This window comes from Arachis hypogaea, chromosome 13 (assembly GCF_003086295.3).
Source record: "Arachis hypogaea cultivar Tifrunner chromosome 13, arahy.Tifrunner.gnm2.J5K5, whole genome shotgun sequence".
Taxonomy (NCBI): domain Eukaryota; kingdom Viridiplantae; phylum Streptophyta; class Magnoliopsida; order Fabales; family Fabaceae; genus Arachis; species Arachis hypogaea.
In genome coordinates, this window is record NC_092048.1 from 32,421,244 (window position 1) to 32,429,594 (window position 8,351).

General features: G+C 34.9%; 1 non-coding gene across 1 annotated transcript; it reads right to left on the minus strand.

Annotated features, from left to right (window-relative positions):
• Nucleotides 1-1,305: 1,305 nt before the first annotated feature.
• On the minus strand, nucleotides 1,306-1,413 carry LOC112739808 (small nucleolar RNA R71). The gene has a single exon (XR_003170746.1). It is a non-coding gene; the product is annotated as a small nucleolar RNA R71 (small nucleolar RNA).
• Nucleotides 1,414-8,351: the final 6,938 nt, after the last annotated feature.

Below are 8,351 nucleotides of genomic sequence, written 5' to 3' on the forward strand. Positions count from 1 at the left end.
TTTTCGAAAATTTTAAAAATATTTTTCAAAAATCTTTTCTTAATTTTATCTTATAATTTTCAAAAATATTATCAATAATTAATGTTTTGATTCAAAAATTTCAAGTTTGTTACTTGCTTGTTAAGAAAGATTCAAACTTTAAGTTCTAGAATCATATCTTGTGATTACTTGTGAGTCAAGTCATTAATTTTGATTTTAAAATTTAAATCTTTTTCAAAACTAATTTTAATCATATCTTTCTATCATATCTTTTTAAATCATATCTTTTTCAAAAATTTGATTTTAAAATATCATTTTTAACTTCTTATCTTCTTATCTTTTCAAAATTGATTTTCAAAATTTGTTTCAACTAACTAATTAACTTTTTGTTTGTTTCTTATCTCTTTCAAAACTACCTAACTAACTATCCATCTTTAATTTTCGAAAATACCTCCCTCTTTTTCAAAAAAAATTCTTTTTAGTTAATTAATTGTTTAAATTTTAATTTTAATTTTAATTCTATGATTTTCGAAAATTAATTTTCGAAAATCATCAACTTCTTTTCAAAAATTAATTTTTGAAATCTCCTCTTCCTCATCTCCTTCTATTTATTTATTCATCTACTAACACTTCGCCTCACCTCATATCTCTGCTCCTATCCTCACCCTTATGTTTGGATTATCCATTCTTCCTCACTCTTATTCCCTTTCTTCTTCTACTCACACAAAGGAACCTCTCTCTACTGAGGCAAAGAGGATCCCTATTATTATTTTCTGTTCCCTTCTTTTTTATATGAGCAGGAGCAAGGACAAGAACATTCTTGTTGAAGCAGATCCTGAACCTGAAAGGACTCTGAAAAGAAAACTAAGAGAAGTTAAAATACAACAATCCAGAGACAACCTTACAGGAATTTTCGAACAGGAAGAGGAGATGGCAGCCGAAAATAATAATAATGCAAGGAGGATGCTTGGTGACTTTACTGCACCTAATTCCAATTTACATGGAAGAAGCATCTCCATCCCTACCATTGGAGCAAAAAATTTTGAGCTGAAACCTCAATTAGTTTCTCTGATGCAGCAGAACTGCAAGTTTCATGGACTTCCATCTGAAGATCCTTTTCAGTTCTTAACTGAATTTTTGCAGATCTGTGATACAGTTAAGACTAATGGAGTAGATCCTGAAGTCTACAGGCTCATGCTTTTCCCTTTTACTGTAAGAGACAGAGCTAGAATATGGTTGGATTCTATACCCAAGGATAGCCTGAACTCTTGGGATAAGCTGGTCAAGGCTTTCTTAGCCAAGTTCTTTCCTCTTCAAAAGCTGAGTAAGCTTAGAGTGGATGTTCAAACCTTCAGACAGAAAGAAGGTGAATCCCTCTATGAAGCTTGGGAGAGATACAAGAAACTGACCAAAAAGTGTCCTTCTGATATGCTTTCAGAATGGACCATACTGGATATATTCTATGATGGTCTGTCTGAATTAGCTAAAATGTCATTGGATATGGTGCACGAAATTACAATCACACTTTTGTAACTCCACACAACTAACCAGCAAGTGCACTGGGTCGTCCAAGTAATACCTTACGTGAGTAAGGGTCGATCCCACGGAGATTGTCGGCTTGAAGCAAGCTATGGTTATCTTGTAACTCTTAGTCAGGATATCAATAATTCTCAGATTTAATTGTAAAAAGTAAAAGAACATGAAATAAATACTTGTTATGCAGTAATGAAGAACAGGTTGAGGCTTTGGAGATGCTTTGTCTTCTGAACTTCTGCTTTCCTACTGTCTTCTTCTTCATGCACGCAAGACTCCTTCCATGGCAAGCTTTATGTTGGGCATCACCGTTGTCAATGGCTACATCCCGTCCTCTCAGTGAAAATGTTCCAAATGCGCTGTCACCGCACGGCTAATCATCTGTCGGTTCTCGATCATGTCGGAATAGGATCCATTGATCCTTTTGCGTCTATCACTACGCCCAAAAATCGCGAGTTTGAAGCTCGTCTCAGTCATCCCTTCCCAGATCTTACTCAGAATACCACAGACAAGGTTTAGACGTTCCGGATCTCAGGAATGACCGCCAATGATTCTAGCTTATACCACGAAGACTCTGATTTGAATCATGAGGCTAAGAGATATGCATTCAATCTAAGATAGAACGGAGGTGGTTGTCAGGCACGCGTTCATAGGTGAGAATGATGATGAGTGTCACGGATCATCACATTCATCAAGTTGAAGTGCGAATGGATATCTTAGAATGGAAGCAAGCGTAATAGAATGGAAAACAGTAGTAATTGCATTAATTCATGAAGAACAGCAGAGCTCCTCACCCCCAACAATGGGGTTTAGAGACTCATGCCGTAGAGAACACAACAAGAAACGTGTAAAGTATCATGAGGTACAAGATGAATCACTGAAAGTAGTATTTATAGTGAACTAGTGACCTAGGGTTACAGAAAATGAGTAAGCTAGGGTGTTTATTGTAAAAATCCACTTCCGAGGCCCACTTGGTGTGTGCTTGGGCTGAGCATTGAAGCTTTTATGTGTAGAGACATTTCCTGGAGTTAAACGCCAGCTTTTATGCCAGTTTGGGCGTTTAACTCCAGCTTTTGTGCCAGTTTTGGAGTTAAACGCCAGAATTCTTGAGCTGACTTGGAATGCCTGTTTGGGCCATCAAATCTCGGGCAAAGTATGGACTATTATATATTTCTGGAAAGCCCAAAATGTCTACTTTCCAACGCAATTATGAGCGCGCCAATTGGGCTTCTGTAGCTCCAGAAAAGCCACTTTGAGTGCAGGGAGGTCAGAATCCAACAGCATCTGCAGTCCTTTTTCAGCCTCTGAATCAGATTTTTGCTCAGGTCCCTCAATTTCAGCCAGAAAATACCTGAAATCACAGAAAAACACACAAACTCATAGTAAAGCCCACAAAAGTGATTTTTATTTAAAAACTAATAAAAATATAATAAAAACTAACTAAAATATACTAAAAACATACTAAAAACAATGCCAAAAAGCGTATGAATTATCCGCTCATCACAACACCAAACTTAAATTGTTGCTTGTCCCCAAGCAACTAAAAATCAAATAGGATAAAAAGAAGAGAATATACAATGAATTCCAAAAACATCTATGAAGATCAGTATTAATTAGATGAGCGGGGCTTTTAGCTTTTTGCCTCTGAACAGTTTTGGCATCTCACTTTATCCTTTGAAGTTCAGAATGATTGGCTTCTATAGGAACTCAGAATCCAGATAGTGTTATTGATTCTCCTAGTTAAGTATGTTGATTCTTGAACATAGTTACTTTATGAGTCTTGGCCGTGACCCTAAGCACTTTGTTTTCCAGTATTACCACCGGATACATAAATGCCACAGACACATAACTGGGTGAACCTTTTCAGATTGTGACTCAGCTTTGCTAAAGTCCCCAATTAGAGGTGTCCAGAGCTCTTAAGCACACTTTTTTTTTTGCTTTGGACCACGACTTTAACCACTCAGTCTCAAGTTTTCACTTGACACCTTCACGCCACAAGCACATGGTTAGGGACAGCTTGGTTTAGCCGCTTAGGCCAGGATTTTATTCCTTTAGGCCCTCCTATCCACTGATGCTCAAAGCCTTGGATCTTTTTTATCACCCTTGTCTTTTGGTTTAAAGGGGTATTGGCTTTTTCTGCTTACTTTTCTCTATTTTTTTTTTGCATATATATATATATATATATATATATATATATATATATATATATGCAAGCTTTCTATTCACTGCTTTTTCTTGCTTCAAGAATCAATTTTATGATTTTTCAGATCATCAAATAACATTTCTCCTTTTTCTTTCATTCTTTCAAGAGCCAACAATTTTAACATTCATAAACAATCAAATTCAAAAATATGCACTGTTCAAGCATTCATTCAGAGAACAAGAGTATTGCCACCACATCAAAATAATTAAACTGTTTTAAAACTCAAAATTCATGTACTTCTTTTTCTTTTTCAATTAAAAACACTTTTTATTTAAGAAAGGTGATGGATTCATAGGGCATTCATAGCTTTAAGACATAAACTCTAATTTTATTGATTATGGAATAAAAATAAGACTCAAAGATAAATATAAGAGCAGACCCATAATAATAGAAGACAGAAAATTAAAAGCAGAAAAATAAATGACTCTTAAAATAGACTCTTAATAATAAAGGTTATCACAGAGTTAGGACTCAACAACCTTGATTTTGAGAAGTTGATGCTCCCTCTTTTTGTGGGGTGCTTGGTCCTTCAAGGGAGAGCTTCTGGCGCTTCAGCTTCTGTAGCTCACGCCCCTGCTTCTCCTGTTCCTTCAGCAGCTTGCAGAGCATTGATGAGCGGATAATTTATACGCTTTTTGGCATTGTTTTTAGTATGTTTTTAGTAGAATCTGGTTACTTTTAAAGATGTTTTCATTAGTTTTTATGTTAAATTCACATTTCTGGACTTTACTATGAGTTTGTGTGTTTTTCTGTGATTTCAGGTATTTTCTGGCTGAAATTGAGGGATTTGAGCAAAAATCAGATTCAGAGGTTGAAGAAGGACTGCTGATGCTGTTGGATTCTGACCTCTCTGCATTCAAAGTAGATTTTCTGGAGCTACGGAACTCAAAATGGCACGCTTCCAATTGCGTTGGAAAGTAGACATCCAGGGCTTTCTATCAATGTATAATAGTCCATACTTTGAACGAATTTAAATGACATAAAAGGGCGTTGAACGCCAGTTCTATGCTGCTGTCTGGAGTTAAACGCCAGAAACAAGTCACAAACCAGAGTTGAACGCCAGAAATACGTTACAACCTGGCGTTCAACTCCAGAAAGAGTCTCTGCACGTGGAACATTCAAGCTCAGCCCAAGCACACACCAAGGGGGCCCCGGAAGTGGATTTATGCATCAATTACTTACTTCTGTAAACCCTAGTAGCTAGTTTATTATAAATAGGACTTTTTACTATTGTATTAGACATCTTTGGATTATCTTTTGATCTTTGGATCATCTTGGGACGTTTTGTTCTTAGATCATGAGGGCTGGCCATTCGGCCATGCCTGGACCTTTCACTTATGTATTTTTAACGGTAGAGTTTCTACACTCCATATATTAAGGTGTGGAGCTCTGCTGTTCCTCAAAGATTAATGCAAAGTACTACTATTTTTCTATTCAATTCAACTTATTCCGCTTCTAAGATATTCATTCGCACTTCAACCTGAATGTGATGAACGTGACAATCATCATCATTCCCTATGAACGCGTGCCTGACAACCACTTCCGTTCTACTTTAGATTAAATGAGTATCTCTTAGATCTCTTAATCAGAATCTTCGTGGTGTAAGTTAGATTGATGGCGGCATTCATGAGAATCTGGAAAGTCTAAACCTTGTCTGTGGTATTTCGAGTAGGATTCTGGGATTGAATGACTGTGACGAGCTTCAAACTCGCGATTGCTGGGCGTAGTGACAGACGCAAAAGGAGGGTGAATCCTATTCCAGCATGATCGGGAACCTCAGATGATTAGCCGTGCTGTGACAGAGTATTTGGACCATTTTCACAAGAGGAGGGGAAGTAACCATTGACAACGGTGATGCCCTTGCATAAAGCCAGCCATGGAAAGGAGTAGGACTGATTGGATGAAGACAGCAGGAAAGCAGAGGTTCAGAGGAACGAAAGCATCTCTATACGCTTATCTGAAATTCTCACCAATGACTTACATAAGTGTTTCTATCCCTATTTTCTGTTTAATTAGTATTATTTTCGAAAACTCCATAACTTATTTTATATCCGCCTGACTGAGATTCACAAGGTGACCATAGCTTGCTTCAAGCCGACAATCTCCGTGGGATCGACCCTTACTCACGTAAGGTTTATTACTTGGACGACCCAGTGCACTTGCTGGTTAGTTGTATCGAAGTTGTGACAAATTATGAATTGAGATTAGAGCACCAAGTTTTTGGAGCCATTACCAGAGATCACAATTTCGTGCACCAAGTTTTTGGCGCCGTTGCCAGGGATTGTTCGAGTTTGGACAACTGACGGTTCATCTTGTTGCTCAGATTAGGTAATTTTCTTTTTGTTTTATTTTCAAAAAATTTTTCAAAAACCTTTCAAAAATTTCTCCTTTGTTTTTGAAAAAGTTTTAAAATAAAAAAAATTGTTTTCAAAAATATATTTTTCTTCAAAATTTTTAAATGAATTCTAGTGTTTCATGAAGCATGTTGAAGCCTGGCTGGCTGTAGGGCATGTTAGGCGTGTCATGTTTGAGTTACATACTAAAGCTTGGCTGGCTATTAGGCCATGCCTGACCCTTTGATTGGAGCTTTAGACTAAAGAGCATAAGATTCCTGGAATTCATATTAAAAATTTTGGAATCCTTATTTTTCTTTTTCAAAATGATTTTCGAAAAATATAAAATAAAAATACAAAAAAATTCAAAAAAAAAATCATAAAATCATAAAAATAAAAAAAATATTTTGTGTTTCTTGTTTGAGTCTTGATTCAAGTTGAAAGTTTGGTGTCAATTGCATGTTCATCTTGCATTTTTGGAAAAATTCATGCATTCATGCTGTTCTTCATGATCTTCAAGTTGTTCTTGGTAAGTCTTCTTGTTTGATCTTGATGTTTTCTTGTTTTGCATCTTTTCTTGTTTTTCATGTGCATTTTTGCATCCATAGAGTCTAAACATGAAAGATTTCTAAGTTTGGTGTCTTGCATGTTTTCTTTGCATATAAAAATTTTCAAAAATAAGTCTTGATGTTCATCATGACATTCAAAGTGTTCTTGGTGTTTATCTTGACATTCATAGCATTCTTGCATGCATTCATTGTTTTGATCTAAAATTCTCATGCATTGAGTCTTTTCCATGTTTTTCTCTCTCATAATTAAAAATTCAAAAATAAAAAAAAATATCTTTCCCTTTTTCTCTCATAAAATTCAAAAATTTGAGTTGACTTTTTCAAAAATTTTTAAAATTTAGTTGTTTTTTTTTATGAGTCAAATCAAATTTTCAATTTAAAAATCTTATCTTTTTCAAAATCTTTTTAAAAAATCAAATCTTTTTCAATTTTCTTAGTTATTTTCGAAAATTTCAAAAATATTTTTCAAAAATCTTTTTCTTAATTTTATATCATAATTTTCGAAAATAACATCATCAATTAATGTTTTGATTCAAAAATTTCAAGTTTGTTACTTACTTGTTAAGAAAGACTCAAACTTTAAATTCTAGAATCATATCTTGTGATTTCTTGTGAATCAAGTCATTAATTGTGATTTTAAAAATCAAATCTTTTTCAAAAACTAATTTAAATCATATCTTTTCAAAAATACATTCTTATCTTATCTTTTTCAAAAATTTGATTTCAAAATATCTTTTCTAACTTCCTAACTTCTTATCTTTTCAAAATTTGTTTCAACTAACTAACTAACTTTTTGTTTGTTTCTTATCTTTTTCAAAACTACCTAACTAACTCTCTCTCTCTAATCTTCGAAAATATCTTCCCTCTTTTTCAAAAATTCTTTTTAATTAACTAATTATTTTAATTTTTGATTTTAATTTTCGAAAATTACTAACCTTTTTCAAAAACTATTTTCGAAAATCACTAACCCTTTTTCAAAAATAATTTTCGAAAATCCTTCTCCCTCATCTCCTTCTAATTATTTATTCATCTACTAACATTTCTCTTCATCTCACATCACTGCTCCTATCCTTACCCTTGTATTTGGATTCTTCATTCTTCTTCACCCTATTCCTTTTCTTCTTCCACTAACAATAAGGAACCTCTTTACTGTGACATAGAGGATTCCTCTTCTTTTCTTGTTCTCTTCTCTTTCTTATGAGCAGGAACAAGGAAAAAGGCATTCTTGTTGAAGCTGATCCAGAACCTGAAAGGACTCTGAAGAGGAAACTAAGAGAAGCTAAATTACAACAATCCAGAGATAACCTTATTGAAAATTTCGAACAAGTAAAGGAGATGGCAGCCGAACCCAACAACAATAATGCAAGGAGAATGCTTGGTGACTTTACTGTACCTAATTCCAATTTACATGGAAGAAGCATCTCCCTTCCTGCCATTGGAGCAAACAATTTTGAGCTGAAACCTCAATTAGTTTCTCTGATGCAGCAGAACTGCAAGTTTCATGGACTTCCATCTGAAGATCCTTTTCAGTTCTTAACTGAATTCTTGCAGATATGTCATACTGTTAAGACTAATGGAGTAGATCCTGAAGTCTACAGGCTCATGCTTTTCCCTTTTACTGTAAGAGACAGAGCTAGAGTATGGTTGGACTCTCAACCTAAGAATAGCTTAAACTCTTGGGATAAGCTGGTCAAGGCTTTCTTAGCCAAGTTCTTTCCTCCTCAAAAGCTGAGC